This window comes from Piliocolobus tephrosceles, chromosome 9 (assembly GCF_002776525.5).
Source record: "Piliocolobus tephrosceles isolate RC106 chromosome 9, ASM277652v3, whole genome shotgun sequence".
In the NCBI taxonomy this organism is placed as follows: Eukaryota; Metazoa; Chordata; class Mammalia; order Primates; family Cercopithecidae; genus Piliocolobus; species Piliocolobus tephrosceles.
Window position 1 is genome coordinate 121377399 of NC_045442.1, and position 10628 is coordinate 121388026.

Genomic DNA, 10628 nt, shown 5'->3' on the forward strand with positions numbered 1-10628 from the left:
AGTCATTGTTTCTTTTTACTATGCACAAGATCTATGTAGCAAAAGATTAAAAATAAACCAAAACCACCACCACTACCAAGACCCTACCATCTATTGAGTTAGCCAAGAAATTCCACTAGAGTCTCTGTGGCCATGCTTTAATAACGTGTAACTAACAACACTAAAATATGTTAGGCTTAAACAATAGATTATGTCACAATAGATTCAGCCTTGACATCTTGTTTAATGGTTGCTCAAAATTATCCAGACATGCCTTAAGAAGATTAATTCTGGCATCTCACCCAAAGCCTGCAACGTTGACCTCCAGTTTATATTTATTTGGTTTAGTCTGAGTTTGCCAGTGTATTGTATTCAATGTTGTAAACCTCCACAAATCATTTGTGGAAAAGAGAAAGTGTACAAATAAATCAAAATAAATTAGGCCTCAGTTTTGCCTAAAGACCAAACCCAGAGCTAGAAACACAGTATACATATATGTATATACTGTGAGAAGTGATATATCTTTACTCTCTCTATATGTAAATAACTATATATATATATATATGAAACATCACACAAATTTTTTTTCATTTTCATTTTTTTTTGTTTCACAATTGAGTCCTTATGGAAAAACTTTATGCTCAAACAACAATCATCTACAAAAATATACAAAGTCACTAGCTCTATATGGAAATTTTAATATCAGAAAGCCTCCTCACCTTAACCTGTTACTTTAGGTGATTTTATTTCATCATTGGCATTATCCTGAAGACTAGACTGTCTAAACTCATAAACTGAATGTGAAAGATATTTCCAGTCAAGATTGGCTGACACAATTCATTTTACAATCTGTCAACTTGACTCATTAGTTCATAAAGGATACCACTTAGTAGTATCACACTGGTCTTTAAGGGGAAAAGTGGATAGCACTGAAGGAAAATTGTATTGTTTTATAAGATAATCATCAAGTTGCTTTGCAGTATCAGTATAATTAAATATTGTTAATGGGGTAAACGTTGTTTGAAATGAATATAAAACATGCCTGGAAATTGCCTCATGGAAACACTGGTTATATGCTATTACATATAAACATTTGGAATACATTATATGAATACACACAAACACACAGAGGAGTACAACACTAGCCAGTTTATTCAGCATACATTTCTGAAGTTATCTAATTTTCAATAAGAAGCATAGAAAACAAAATATTTCAGGCTAATTTCTAAAGAAAATATTATTTTAAGTGGTTTCTTCTACAATATTCAAGTGATCCTTCGTTAACTCAGTTCATTCAACAATTACACTCCTGTGGAAGCTATATAAAATAAAATGCCAGTCATTTTCATAATGAATCTGTGTTTATCTAAGTTTAAGAAATCTGTAGTAAAAAGTCACCTGAGTTAAGCATCTTAGTTTTAAATAAAGATAGAGATTATCAATAATACTACCTCCATAGCTTCTTTAAGGAAATTAGTCAAAATCTACCCATATTTCTTGCTACAACCTATCTTTGTTGGCTGAACATAGGAGCCAGGACTCCTGTACTACATAATTTCAAGAGGCATCATTTACACTGCAGTCTAAGTCAATGGCACTCCTGGAGGTTTTGCATTTCACAACCTGCACAACCAAACTTGGCAGCTCCGAAAAGAATCCCTGCTGCTGAATGAGATCTCAGGACTTTTCCTAAACATGCTTATTCAAATGTCCATGAGGACTGAAAGATGAAACATTGCATTTTTTATTATAATAAAATTAAAAAATATAAAACCAGTTATATAGTTTTTGTCAATTGTATCTTAGGAGTCTGCTAAAACCAAGAAAATAATTATCACGGTTCTTGGGGTCTGGGGAGCAGATGATAGATAGGGCAGTGAGGTATTGTCTAACTGACCAAGTATCTTCCTCTCAGGGGAAGTGAAATCAATAGAAACATTAAAAACACACCATCTTTACAATGGTCTAGCATATAGTCTTTTGATAATACTGCCTGAGGCCATATTGGAGCTGTATAGTAAAAAAACGCAGTTATCCCGCTCCGGTAGTTGTCAGGGTATGTGGTTCTCAAACTCTGCATTTCAACTAAACTTCCAGGTGATACTGATGCTGTTCATCAGGAGGCCACCATTTGAGAATCATGGCACTAGTAGAGATCCTATAACCAATGAGAGTTCACGTAGACTAAAATTTCCAGAACAACACTCATGTTAATGTATGTTAAGATGAAAAGACAAGATATAAGTCTTATGCATGATACGTTCCCAAACTTGTAATACATCAAATGTTGTTGATGGACTAAAGACTGTTTGAAATGCATAAAGTTGTCAACTGTGGTTGCTTTTTGATGTTAAGATGAGACAAGTTCTAGAGTGGTGCTCGTTTCTGTTATCTCAGCAGTTTGGAAAGCCATGGCAGGGAGATCACTTGAGATCAGGAGTTTGAGACCAGCCTGGGCAACATAGCAAGACCCCATCTACACACACACACACACACACACACACACACACACACACTAGCTGGGCATGGTGTCGCATACCTAGAGTCCCAGCTGCTCAGGAGGCTGAAGCAGGAGGATAGCTTGAGCCCAGGAGTTCTAGGCTGCAGTGAGCCATGATTGTGCCACTGCACTCCAGCCTAGGTAACAGAGTGAGATGCCATCTCTTAAAAAGTTGATCATGGAAAATTATTTTATATTTTCCACTCTATCTTCCAAAGTTCAATGTATTTTAATCAAGCAGTAAAACAACAATACAGCTTTGTTTTAAAAGGTGAGGAAATCAAATGAGTAATTTTGTATTCTGGGGAATGTTGAAAGAAAGGAGAGGAAGAGAAATATTAGGTATGAGAGAAGGTTAGGAGAACCCTGGAACTAGTGACAATCTGTACAGTAAAGAGAGGAAGCAGTCAGACATCCCTGAAGCAAATTGCAAGCCACAGAGAGAAACATTAATATGCATGTGTATTAGTTAAAAGTGAAGGCACTAGGCTGCTGCAACTCAGTAACACGTTTACCCTTTACATTCCTTTGAGTTTTAAACCACAGGGGTTTTAGTGGGTGATATGGTTCAGATCTGTGTCCCCACCCAAATCTCATGTGGAAATGTAATCCCCAATGCTGGAGGTGGGGCCTGGTGAGAAGTTATTTGATCCCAGGAGCAGTTTCTCATGAATGGTTTAGCACCATCCCACTTGGTACTGTCCTCGCGATGCTGAGTGATTTCTCAGGAGATCTGGAAGTGTAAAAACGTGTAGCATCCCACACCCTCTGTGCTCCTGCTCCCACCAAGTGAGACACCTCACACTCCCTTTGCCTTCCACCATGATTGGAAGCTCCCTCAGGCCTCCCCAGAAGCAGATGCTGCCATGCTTTCTGTACAGCCTATAGAACTGTGAGCCAATTAAACCTCATTTCTTACAAATTACCCAGTCTCAGGTATTTCTTTATAGCAATGTGAGAACAGACTAATACAGTAAGATTATAACAGAATGATTAAAAATCATTGTGTATTTTCTGTTAGCATCAGAACACTTCGCATTGCTAGAAAATCTTGCAAAATCATAGATCTAGCCATGTTATATTCCTACTAAAAGGCCTCCAGTGATTTCTATTCTTCACCTAACAATTCCCAACTTTTTAGCCAACTGCAAGCAGATTCTGTCCTGTCTTTTTCTCTCATGCATCAGGTAATTTGGTTCATCGGATGTTTGCCTATGCGTGTGGCCTTTGTAACTTCACTTCAGTCTATGATTGGTTGTTAATCCAGTCATTCACTCCTTTGAGAAATCTTGAGATTGCTTATGTTTTCTAAAATGGATATAGCACCAGTCAGAATTCCTTGATCCTTACACTTACTTTGATCGCGAGGTAATTGCTATGCACTGGAATGTTCTTTAATTCATCCCCACCGAGATGTCAAAGCCCGAGGAACTCATATTTCCTTGTTTACTCTGAGAGACTCTGGGGAAAATGGTTTGAGGTGGGAGACTCCTTTAATATTTCCACAATTTTCTGAAACAACTCCTATTTACATATGTTTACAAAGTTGTAAATGTTATATATTTATTATAATACATGTTTAGGTTGGGCAAAGTGGCTCACACCTGTAATCCCAGCACTTTGGGAGGCCAAGGTGGAAGGATCACCTGAGGTCGGGAGTTCAAGACCAGCCTGATCACCTGATCAACATAGAGAAATCCCATCTCTACTAAAAATACACACACACACACAAATTAGATGGGCGTGGTGGTGTATGCCTGTAATCCCAGCTACTCGGGAGGCTGAGGCAGGAGAATCACTTGAACCCGGGAGGCAGAGGTTGCAGTGAGGCGAGATCGTGCCATTGCACACCAGCCGGGACAACAAGAGTGAAACCTGTCTCAAACAACAACAAAATTATAAAACTAAACTATGAGTTCTTGAGATCTGGGGTCAGGAGCACAGGAGGAACAGTAAGAAGTTGTCCAGTGGGCCACATTCCTTTGAAAGAAATTGAAATCAACACATCTATGAGAAGTACCTTCTTTGCAGCTCCCTGGGGCCATCAATTGGTCTCTTTATGGTTCTTCCACTCAGTGTATCATCAATTCCCTGGAAATCTAACTCAGGCCAGGGTCTTTAGAAAATTGCAAGTAGCACCCCTTGCTCAAAAACCCCAAACTGAGAAATGCTGAAACTCAAAATACTGAAGCAGCCTTCTTCACGGATGGACTGGGGCACTCCAAAAAGAAAATTCTCAGCACCCTGGTAGGATGTCCTTCTGCTAGTGGTTGAGTCCATTCAGTGCCCCTTAAATTAGGAAAGATTTTTCACTACTTTGCAGGGCCTTCACGTTATGTTAAGGTGAAGAAAACCTATCACTCTTTGTTCCTGTATGTCAGCTAGCATTTATCATGAGTGATAGCAACAAGATCCTGTGCTCACATTTCTTCTTATAATCATGTGTGTGTGTGTGTGTGGGGGGGGGGGGTGTGTCTTGGAGGGAGGTAACAAAAACCAAAAAAGTCCACTTTCCCACCATGTCCTCACTCTGCCAGTCCCTAGCTGTATGGCTTCACTCTCTGGCCTGTATTTCTAAAATTAATGAGTTACCGTGAGTAGTGGTTCTCAAATCTGGCTGATGACTAGAGATATTTAAGAATTAAGAGAATCACTGGTCCCTATTAAAATCTAAATTTTACTTTCTTTTGTTTCTATTATTTTCTTCTCCTACCAGTAATGAAAAACACATTATATAAGACAATAGTTGTGGATAAATAGCCATTGACCTTTCACAGTATTTTTTAGGAAATCATAAAATTGATGCTGTAGGAAAAAAAATCTTCATTTTGATTTTTTCCATCATCAATGCCAGTTACGTCACTTCCTTAAGTTAGAGAAAATAAGAAGTGAGTTAAGGCAGTTAATCACGTGTCCTCTTTAAGGTAACAAAATCATCCTTACTATTTAAAAATAAAGCACATGTTTTAGAGTAAGCTTTCCATAGTTTAGGCAGTAAGAGAGCAAGACAGGAAGAATCGAGCCTATTTTGCTTGACTCAGTTGGTTTGTCACTGTAAAAGTTAGTTGACGAATGCTCACTGAGTACTCCTACACACTCAATAGCACACATATTATTCTTACTCAATATGTGGAGAGAAAACATACCCTTCCAACTATGATTTTAAAATTGTTATTTTCTTAAAAGAATGCTTTTTCAGTCACCTTGGAAATATGTGCAAATGCAAATCTAAATCCCATATGCAGTTAATGATTTGGTTGAAACAAATACTATTCCCTTGAGCTATGTTGGTTTGAGGGGGGAAAAAAATGACTTTTCTAGTGGGAAGATTGCAATGGCTCTGCTCCTAAGGGGGAAAAAAGCCATGTAGATAAGATGTTCTTATTTATAACATGTAACAAGATATGTTGCTAGACACAAGCATCTTTCTGATGACTTATCCTGCTGATCAGAGTACCAACGAGTTTATTTTCATAATTACAACAGATGGAAAACAATAAAATTATACTTTAGGCTAATGTACTCTCACCCTTATTATCCCCTTTTTTTTTTTTTTTTGGTATGTGTGTCTCCCCTGAAGCTATTTTATAACAATATAAAACTTGCAGAAATATTGCACCGCAAAAGCCTGACCAGATTTCCTAATTATCTGTCATGACTCAAGAGTGCAGTAAGAAATTAGCTCTCCCGGGAGAGAAAAAACTTGATGGAACTTAAAATAATAGAAAGAATCCTATCATGTCTTTCCTCAACAAGTTAAGAAAGAAATCTGTCCATTTTTAGTGGGTTTACTAACTTGCTTTCCTTTTTTAAAAAAAAATATATATAGTTTTATGTCAGCTATAAAGAGTTGTGTTAATCAGATCCCTTAACATATGACATGCTGTCAAGCAAAGATTCACTCTTGTTTAATTAACTAAATTTTATTTTTTTCCATCCTCAATTCTATTCCATTCCTGTCTTCTCATCACAAGCTATTAATTCTGGAATAGAATGAATGAGACGTATGTACTTGGAATACATATGTATAATGTATATATCATATATATTTAACACATCTACTTCCTCAATCTCCATGTTTCCACCCTCCCACGTACTTATATGTGTTCATGTGAACAAATAATTCTGGCCAATGGGGTATAGACAGAAGTGACATACATTTGGAACAAGAAACCTTCCATGTGCGTTTTGTTTTGTTTTGTTTTGTTTTGTTTTGTTTTGTTTTCCCTCTCTCTCTCTCTCTTTCATCATCCTTTGGATGGATAACAACACATAGTGTCACTATAGAAATCACTCATTGAAAATGTCAAAACTTTCATCAGCCTGGGTCCTTGAATGGCTGTATGGATCCATTCTCTCAACACATACCAATGACTATACTCTCACATGAATAAAGGACTTTTAATTTATTAACTCACTGAAATGTTAAAGTTTATCTGTACTTTTCTTACTTCATTGTTTATTTCACTATAAGGAATCATGAGGTTTACGTGGTCTATGTTGCTGACTTTGTCAACTAATTTTTGTCTATTGTAATTCAGGTAGAATGCCTGGAAAGCCAGTCTATAAGAGAGACAACAGAAAGCCAACTGAAGTTTTCTCTTAATCTGGCTCATTGTCACCGTGTTAGAAGTTGGATTTTATGAGAATCTTAGGTGTTCTATTGATCATTCAACCATCAATTGCACAGAGCACTGAGTCTGCGTTAGTAGCTTAAGGCAAACCGCTTTAACCAAAATAAATTGTATTAATATGGCAACATCATTTGCCATGAATACTTTGACAGTCAGTAGATAAGAACATCTGACAGGAACCCATTCAAAAGATCAAGTGACACCTTGTTTCTTTAAAAAAAATTAAAAGCAAAACAAAGACAAGCTCTTCATCAAACTAAATTACAGAAATGTATGGAACATGTCACTATCCTACATATATATATTGTGCAGGAGGACCCCAGATATTTAGATGGCTTTGGAATTCTCAGAAATAGTGGACATGGTAATACTAGAGTTTTCCATGCATTGGAGCTGATCGTGTATTTATTTTTTATTTATTTTTAATATATTTTAATTTTTAAGGACAGTTAAAGGCTTACAGAAAAATTGAGGATAAAGTACAGGGAATTTCCATAGATCTCACCTCCCCGTTACCTTCAATTTTCCCTATTATTACCATCTTGCATTAGTGTGGTATATTTGTTACAACTGAGGAAACTATATCGACATATTATTATTAACTAAAGTCCACGTTGGCATTGGGGTTTATTCTTTGTGTAGTAGTACAATTCCGCGGGTTTTGCCAAATGCAAAATATCCTGTATCCACCATTACAGCATCATACAGAACAGTTTCATTGCCCTAAAAATAGCCTGTGCCCCAGATATTTCCCTCTTCTCCCCCATAACCCTGGCAAACACCAATCTTTTTACTATCTATACAGCTTTGTCTTTTCTGGAATGTTATATAACTGGACTCATACAGCATTTAGTCTTTCCACACTGGCTTCTTTAACTTAGTAACATGCAATTAAGGTTCCTGTGCCTCTTTTTGTGGTTTAATAGCTCATTTCTTCTTATCTCTGCATAATATTCCATTGTATGAATGTAGCAGAGTTTGTTTATCCATTCACCTATTCACCTATTGAAGGATATCTTGATTGCTTTCAAATTTTGACAATTATGAATAAAGCTGCCATAAACATTTATGTGTAGGCATTTCTATGGACATAACATTTTCAATTCATTTGAGTAAATACCTAAGAGCACAATTTGCTGGGTTGTATGGTAAAACTATGTTTAGCTTTGTAAGCAGTTGTCAGATTGTTTTTGAAAGTGGCTTCACTATTTGACTTTCCCACTAACTGTGAATGACAGTTCCTGTTGCTCCACATCCTCACCCACATTTGATGTTGTCAGTGTTTTTGATTTTCTTTTGCCATTCTAATAAGTGTAGTGGTATCTCATTGTGGTTTTAATTTGCAATCTCTAACGAACGTACAGTGTTGAGCACCTTTTCATATGTGTATTTAACATCTGTCTGTCTTCTTTGGTGAGTTAACTGTTTAGATTTTTTGCCCACGTCTACTTGGGTTGTTTTGCTATTGCTCAGTTATAAGAGCTGGTTGTATATTTTGGAAACAAGTCCTTTATGAGATACATGTTATTCACATTTTGTCTTTCTCTCCCAGCCTGTGGCTTATCCTTTCTTTCTCTTAACAGTGTCTTTCAGAAACAGATGTTTTTAATTTCAATAAAGTCCAATTTCATCATTTTCTCTTTCATGAAGCATGCTTTTGTTATTGCATCTAAAAAGTCATTTCCAAATCTGAGGTCCCCTAGATATTCTCCTACATTATCTTTTGGTACTTATTTTTAATCTAAAAATATCGTATAATCTTTATACCATTGGGAAAAGTAGAGTCGTGAGTTTATGATTTACATCACTGATTTTACATAATTTTGATGGGTGCACCACGTTTCTGATACGTACATTATTTCCCTACTCTGAGAAGTCGTGATATATTTGTTGGAAATGGATGCATGCTTTTTTATACCAGATTAAATCTGTCCATTTTTCTGAGTCCTTCAGGGAATTTCCTGAGAGCGTGGCAGCACACTTTTATTCTTGGGAAGAGAGGAAAGTGTACCTGCTGTGGAACCATGACGTTGGTCACTTTGTACTTCCAAAGTCATGCCCATCATCATATCTGATTTACTGAAAACTTCCCTTTGTAAGAGGGGAACATACTCTACCTGATTCAATGATTGGCAACTGCAGTGAATCAACGGCTGACGTCTTCCCCAACGAAGAGCTCAAACATCATCAATTAGCAGAGATGGCGGAAGGAAAGGTCCATCTTCTCTACGATATGTCTGAGAGGGGAAGGAGACCAAGCTACACAGGAGCTCACCCTTGCTAGTTGTAATGTGCATCTTTGAAGAGAAGGAGGCAGATACAAGCAATGGAAAAACTATCCCTGGGAAGTCTGTGTTTATCTTTGAAAATGTGGCTGTATAATAAAGCACAGTTTTTTCAATGTAACACTCTAAAAAGCTACTCATTCATTCTGAAGTTGCTGTCATTGCTCAAGATATTCTTCGAACTATTGTTTGGAATTAGACTTTTTAAGGTGTTTACAAGAGGTACAAGAAAAATAATTCAACTTGCTTTTAAATCATGCCTCCAAATAACAACTACTGAAAGAATAAATTAATCAACTTAATTTTAAAACCTAAAATCAATACGTTATTGACTTTTTCAGCAGTAAAATACAATAAAAAATCAAGGTGTAATTATATGATAGAATTAATGATTAGAAAATTAAGGTACTACAAAGATCTACAACAAACTACATATGTTTTTTGAACACTTATTTTCCATTAAATGGAGTAATGATGCAGTTTTCTTCCTTGTTTACCATATCTTATACCGTATTAACTTATTTTTGTTTCCTTTTTCACCCAGACTGACACTTTTTCACCTCACCAGTAACTACAGTAAAGGCTAAACTTCCAGCACCTTATTCCTCCCTTAAGTAATTACAAAGAATCTAACATTCTCTGAGGTTACTTACCCCCATTACAACACTAAACTACTCTCCGAGTGGAGTCAGCGCTCTTAGAACTCATTTCCTTGAAGTCTATTTCGCTTTTACTTTTTCAGCCAACTCATTCTCCCCCCCAATTTGGATTATAAACTCAGGGGAAGGGACTGTGTCTTACCCTATATCAACTAGGTGTTCAATGAATATTATTAATTATTATTAAAATTCATAATGATGTCAAGCTTGGCCTAATCAATTTTAATTCAGCTTAATCTCTTTCAATTAAGTTTAATTTAGGAGGTGCTGCCCTGATATTTTTCTTTTACCTAGTTATCTAATTTGCTTCTGCAATAGGCTCCTCCTTTCATCTTCTTATTTTCTTGCCTCATAAATTTCTTCTACAGGCAAGATGTTTCCTTTATGCCATTGCTAAGGTGAATTTTATCTGACAGATGCTTTTAAAAGAGACTGCTTTCCTTGCCTAGTGGAGTATTATGCACAGCTTTTTGTATTAAAGCGAATGTTTCTCCCAGTGAATTGAAAAAAGCTGACTGAAACAAACTCAACTCTAGGCCATTACGGTGCATGTTAGCAAGTGGGACGGGTA

The 10628-nt window shown here is 36.5% G+C and overlaps 1 long non-coding RNA gene across 1 annotated transcript; it reads right to left on the reverse strand.

Moving 5' to 3' along the window:
- Nucleotides 1-5138: 5138 nt before the first annotated feature.
- LOC111549975 lies at nucleotides 5139-9971 on the reverse strand. The gene is made up of 4 exons (XR_002733888.1): nucleotides 9896-9971; nucleotides 9231-9410; nucleotides 6931-7042; nucleotides 5139-5345 (listed from the first exon to the last, which is right to left on the reverse strand). It is a non-coding gene; the product is annotated as an uncharacterized LOC111549975 (long non-coding RNA).
- Nucleotides 9972-10628: the final 657 nt, after the last annotated feature.